Here is a 6,292-nt window from a genome sequence, read left to right as displayed (position 1 = left end):
TTTCCGCCTGCTGCGGCCGAAAATGCGACTTTTTGTCAACATCAACTAGCTGGTTTTTTTCACTTAGCCTTCATGTAAAACCCTGTGTACAGGGTGCTTGAGGTATTGTGAATCAATAAATAAATAATGTAGAGGACGCTTAAGCTCCCTGACTGTTTGTTGGGCTTCCCGGCAACTTCAGGTTTCTTTTTTCCGCACCTTCTCCTCGGTCAACCGCTGTCGTAGGGAGCCTACATGCAACGCCGTTTTAGGGTGATGACAACACCAACATTTTGACCGCTATTTACCGCCAATTTTAGTGGGCAGCCATTTTGGTCCCCAGCCTTTCTGCTTTTTGTGTCACACTCTAATGCACTCTTGTTGGCACGCCATCTATTAAATTTCTTTATTTAGTTTTGCGCCAACGCGCACAAGAAACTTGCAGACATCTTTCATATACTAGTTGCCTTTTCCTTTTATTTTAACACACCAAACTTACTTTTCTATTGCACGTCGTGCGACACATATAAAGCAAGAAGTTATAAGGCACGATGGCGTGCTCATGGTAGTATTATCTCACGCCAAGAAAGTGAACTGCATTAAGCATTGTCGTTGCCTTCCAGTTGTAGATAATATATAAAGGCTGCTTTTCGAAGTGTGCTGTAATAAAGACTGTCCTTACTAGTCTATTTAACTGAAACGTACACATGCCGTGTACGGCGCTCACACGCGCCATTTGTCTCTGGTTGCTGAGGGCAAAGTTTAGTAAAAGAAGTTAATTAATTTCACGTCACCAAGGGTTGCGGGAAGTGTGGTCTGTCAGCTGGTCTTTCGCCATTTTGGTCCCCACAACTAACCCACCAATTTAGCTGGCGGCGGCAAGTACCCTTACAAAGGCTGTCACCACCCTAAAACGGCGTTGCATGTAGGCTCCCTACGCTGTCGAGGGGGCGAGCGCCATCTTGATGGTGTTTTTGCAAGGACCACCGACTGCGGCACGCCGCTGTATGAATGCTAGAAATGCTGTAAAAGGAGCTTGTGCTCCAGTTTCTGCGTAACAGAATTATGGTTTCTCGTATATTCAAATTAGAATTAGAATGCGACGCTAACATGCCTGTAGGTTATGGTTAAGTCGTATATTTACGATTCTTCAAACATTTTACTTAGAGAAATTCAATTAGTTCACCAGCACCTCTCCGCCACGCGGAGGGCCTCCGTGGTCGGCGTGGTTCGGGATGATTTTCTTGTGGACAACCCCGGCCGACGCCAACACCCGATTTTGTGCGACACGGTGACCTTAATGTTATCTCGTTAATATGCGTTTATACGTACATGAACTCTCTGTGCGTGGATACAATGTTTATGTACCCGTTGATCCGCGCAACTTATGTGCAGGACATCGTATATGTACCACACACGCCACATTTAATATTATATGCAGACGACACCAGCGCTTTCTTTTCCGGCACGGTACTAAAACCATTACATGAGCAGGCTATCGATTGGCTGAAGAAACTGTCAAAATGGCCTAAAATTAGCGGTTTAACATTAGAAAAAAAACAAAGTATGTTGTATTGTGGCCATTTCTCGTATATTGGGGCAGACCTCGTAATAAGGTGAGAAGTTTAGACCCTGACGAGAACTTTAGTCACTTTCGTAATCAAGTAATCGACCGAATTACATCATACAAATTTCTTGGTGTACTATTAACGAATACCTAGATTTGTCTATGCATACAAATGTCGTCCGTGGAAATGTGTCGTGAAGCATTGGCATTATATACAAATAGCGAAGCTTAATTTCAGTGTGGTTAAAGAAACAGCTGTATTACCCTTTGGTACACTCACACATTCATTACTCTCTACTTGTGTGGGGTACCACGACAAAGACTAACAAGGAATGTATGCTTCTGCTCAAAAAAAGGTAATACGTATTATTGAAGGTGAACCACGCCTTTGTCATAGAGCTCCAATATTTAAAGAAGCAACAAATCCTGAGTATTGTTAATATACTCAGTAATAAAATAGCTACTCTATTAATAGCCAAACAGTATCTGATCCATCTGGTATCAGAAATAAACACCCTCGAAGAGACCATTGTGACTTGCGACATAGGTTTCATAGAAAGGAAAAGAAGCGCACCAACTACGGCACCCAGAAGCTAGTTTACTTAATACCAGATTCCTAACGCAAACACCCAAATGCATTACCAATTATCGAAAGAAACATTTTTGTTCACGCCTTGAAAAAAATTTAGCAGTTTCGCCCGAAAGGCGAAGCATCGATTGCGATAGCAAATTAGTAGAGAGCTATTCGGAGTAGGGATAGTGCTTTTATCGGCTGCATAAACTTGGACACATTCGCTTACTAACTGAATTAACAATCGTGGTGTCAGCGCGCAGAAGCAAACATGAATAGATCACACTGAATGACCGCAGACAACGACTGTCAAAACGCCGCAGCGGGCGAAGGCCCGCGCGGTCTATCGCTTCAACGGAAACTGAGCGGCGAATGCACAGCGCATACAAAGGTCAGAGCCGTGTGGAGATAAGAGACGGTGCGGGCGACCGCCAACGCAGGACAAGTTGTGCGGAGGAAAAGTTGCTGGCAGAGGAGAAGCTGCCCCCCCCCCCCCCTCCTTCCCCCGCTGCCTCCCCGCTTTGTTGCTTTCGCGTGGGAGATTGAGTGGCAAGATACGCCTTTGGTGCCGGAGCACAGCGCCGCCCCGCCTCCCTCCCTCCCATACGCCCACGGCCTTTCGTGCGACGGTCGCGTTTGCTTTCCGCCGTGCGTTCGCTCTTCGTGATAGCGCGCGGGGGAGTTCGCCCTCCGTGATAGCACGCGTCCCCCGCGCGCTTTCGCTCGCGCATACGGCGCGCGGCGACGATTTTATCGCCCTTGGAATCTATACGGAACCTCACGGCGACGCCAATGGCAGAAATCCGGTTGGAGTGTCCATATAATTGCTATCCCAATAAAAAAGCGTACATACCTACCTATTATCATTTCAGTAGGCACGGACTGGGTAAGCAAATGGTCACCTTTGTTGTGCAGGATTGTTGCTGTCATCTTTTCAATATTGTTCTTTATATCGTCCAGTGTTTGTATAGTTACTCTTGAAGTCATCATATGTTGCATATCTCGTGTATCCTTGCAGCTATATGTGGTTTCCAATACTTTTTAACTTTTTGCACTATGAATTGCAGTTTTTTTCTTCGTTTTTTTTTCTTTTGCGTTTCTATCCAGTGATGGCTGTTCTCTTTTTTGATATTCTCACTGCTTCTTTGTGCTTATGGTTGGCTGGCGTTTTGTCAGGCGTTTATTTGCCTTTTCACCAGCGTCGACGGAAAATCTGTACCATGATTGTCCGAAAATAAACAAAACTTCTATCTTCAAACTTGAGCCAAACTTTAAACATACGCAAATGCCACCTAGCTGGACAGTGTCAATGTAATGTTGTTGGTTGTGTCGCTTGGAGACACTCTGAATACATTTTTTTTTGCTTTCGACCTAATAACACGATTAAGGTTAATTAATTTATTTGTCAAATGTTATATCATATGAAAAGCGTCAGTGAGAAAATTGGAGAGCAACATGAAAACATCCGATGTAGATTTGTATTGCTCAATACGTGGTACGTAAAAGCTATTTTCCAAGCATGAGAGAAGCCTGCGAATACATGCGAAGTGCCGCGACTCGACAGTAGCACGGCCATTTTACAGCGAAGCTGTATATGACTAGCCGATTCGTCTGCCGCCTGTACGTAGAAACTATCATCATCACCAATGGTTCGAGCGTCGTCTTTTTCCACAGCTTGCTCGTTGGTGACCTTAGGCGCAACCGCATGAATGCGCTCGTGCCCCTGCTCCCCCGTTCGCAGTCGTTGTCTTCCACAACTTGCTCCGTTGCCGCTTATCTTTCCAGCGTAGAATTTCACTTCGCTTCTGTCGTCGTAGTGGGGAGGCCACGTCTACAGTGGTATGAGCTAATGTTTTGAGGAGGTATGAGCCATTCATTCTCTAACGTGACGGGCAGATTTAATTTTGAAGCAATTTAATTTTGCAGAACCGCAAGCGGCACTGCGACAGCGGCGGACTGCGGGCATACCGTCAGTAACGTTGTTTTCTCCGTCGCACCCGAACATGCGCGTAACCTCATTAAGAGACACAACGACGTGACCAATAATTAGGAAGACTTTAGATTATGGGGTTTACGTGCTAAAACCACGATCTGATTATGAGGCACGCCGTAGTGGGGGACTCCGGAAATTTGGACCACCTGGCGTTCTTTACATGCACCTAAATCTAATTACACGGGTGTTTTAAAGATATTAATGTGCCATCGGGATTAACCCAGTGATAAACACCGGGACCGCACGTTTCAGCTTCGCTGGTTAACCATTTGTACCGACTGCTTGGGCGGTGATTTTTTTTTTCATCTATTCACCTTCGGCAATCATTGAACTATGAATTTTTTATGTCTCGTAGAAGGAATGGACGCCTCATCGAATAATTTAGATTGAGGGTTAGAATGGCACTATCTGCCACAGGCAATTTTTAAAATTTGGTGCAGCTAAAAAGAAAACACCTTATATATGACGCCTGGTAGCCTCCGGCGTGCTGTTTATGCAGCGCAGCTGCACAGGCCTAGCATGCTCCTTATCACTTTTATTGCATCTCTTTGCGATAAAAACTGTAATTATTTTAAGAGAGCCCACATTTAGAGAAATGTGTTCGTGAATGCGCAACGAAGCTGTCACAGACAGCTTCGTAGGTTATTGAACAGCATAAGACAATAAATAAATAGGTGAATATGCGCTCTTAAGACGCCCTTGCATGCAAATTACAAATTTGACTTTGCCTAATGTAAGGAAACAATTTTCAAAGTAGCATTAATCTGACCACCATGAGCGTAGAAAGAAATCGACGAAGCCTGTAAGTTTTGTCACAACATCTTCTTGTGCTCACTGTTAATATTCTTGCTGATGCATATTTCAGCAGAAAAATAAATAAACGTAAAGAAATGCCCAGACTTATATTGGTAGTTGCATTGTTATTCATCATTTTTGCTTATGTCAACAATATCGATGGCCTGCAGGCTAGGCGGTTAGTTAGATTGTGCAAGAACACAAGCATTTTTCTAATTAGAACAAGAAAAGCAGAAAGTTGAGTTGCGCAACAGCAGTGTCAACAGAGTACGCAGAACACAAATCTAGCATGCAGAAATAGCACTAAGTACGGGCACAGAAATTATGTTTAGCGCCTGTTTCTCACGTAATACGATCGTTCTGCCCGTTTCGCGGAAAAAAATATGGCATTGGAGGGAAAATATTATTGGCAGACGATAGTCAGCACGTTTAATTCCCAAACAATCGGTGCATATCGCTTAAACTGGAACCCCCACTTAACCTTTCAACGTGGTCTACTGAGTGCGTATCCACACTAACGCAGCGATGGTGATCCTACTTAACGCTTCTTCTCGCGGACAGCGTCAAAGACAGATTTCTATGAGTTGTGTAAATCTGAGCGACTATTAAAGCTATCGCGATGTACTTGTTTAGTGAACAGCACGTACCTCTTCTCCATCAACCAGATTTGCTGGAATAGCGGTTACAAAAAATATACTAAACAAAGATTGAAGAGAAACATTGCGGTCGTACGATAACTAATGCTCGGAAAATATCTTAACTTAAAACTCTCTGAGGTGGCCAGAAGCTCTAAGCCGGCCCTTTATATAACCACTCTCAGCTGACTTTTTGCCACGAGCCTAAGGTTGAACCGCGCCAAAAATGGGAGGACGAAGAGAAAGAGGGTCAATAAACTTTCCGGATACCTTTCTCAAGTGTCAGCGATATGCGCACAGGAAAGCTTGGGCGTATAGTGCATGACATATAGTATATGACAGACAGAAAATGTTTTATGGTTATCAATTTATACTTTAACCACTTGCCCTAATCAATAAGCAGTCAGGGAGGAGCAAAATTCTACATCATGAAAAATAAAGTTAATCTTTCTCGCGCGTATTCTCAACAGAAGGCTAAAAGTATTGAGAAAAAGAAATCAGCTGGTTAGGAATAAAAAGTGGCAAAGTAAGGAACTTCTCAGTACTCGTGGCTGGACTGCTTTGCTCAAACTGGCTATTTCTTATTAATAGGACAAGTACCAATATAAAGTCAATACAGAATAGAAAATGTCGTCTTTTTCTGTTTCTTTTTCTCTTCCAAGATCACATTTCTCGCGTGCTAGGACACACTAAATCATGGGACACTGCTGTACGAACGCGGCAGAAAAAGTTACTTAACGTCGAAATCAAGC

This window comes from Dermacentor silvarum, chromosome 9, assembly GCF_013339745.2.
Source record: "Dermacentor silvarum isolate Dsil-2018 chromosome 9, BIME_Dsil_1.4, whole genome shotgun sequence".
In the NCBI taxonomy this organism is placed as follows: domain Eukaryota; kingdom Metazoa; phylum Arthropoda; class Arachnida; order Ixodida; family Ixodidae; genus Dermacentor; species Dermacentor silvarum.
The sequence above is the reverse complement of the archived record's forward strand: the minus strand, read 5'-3'. Positions refer to the sequence as shown.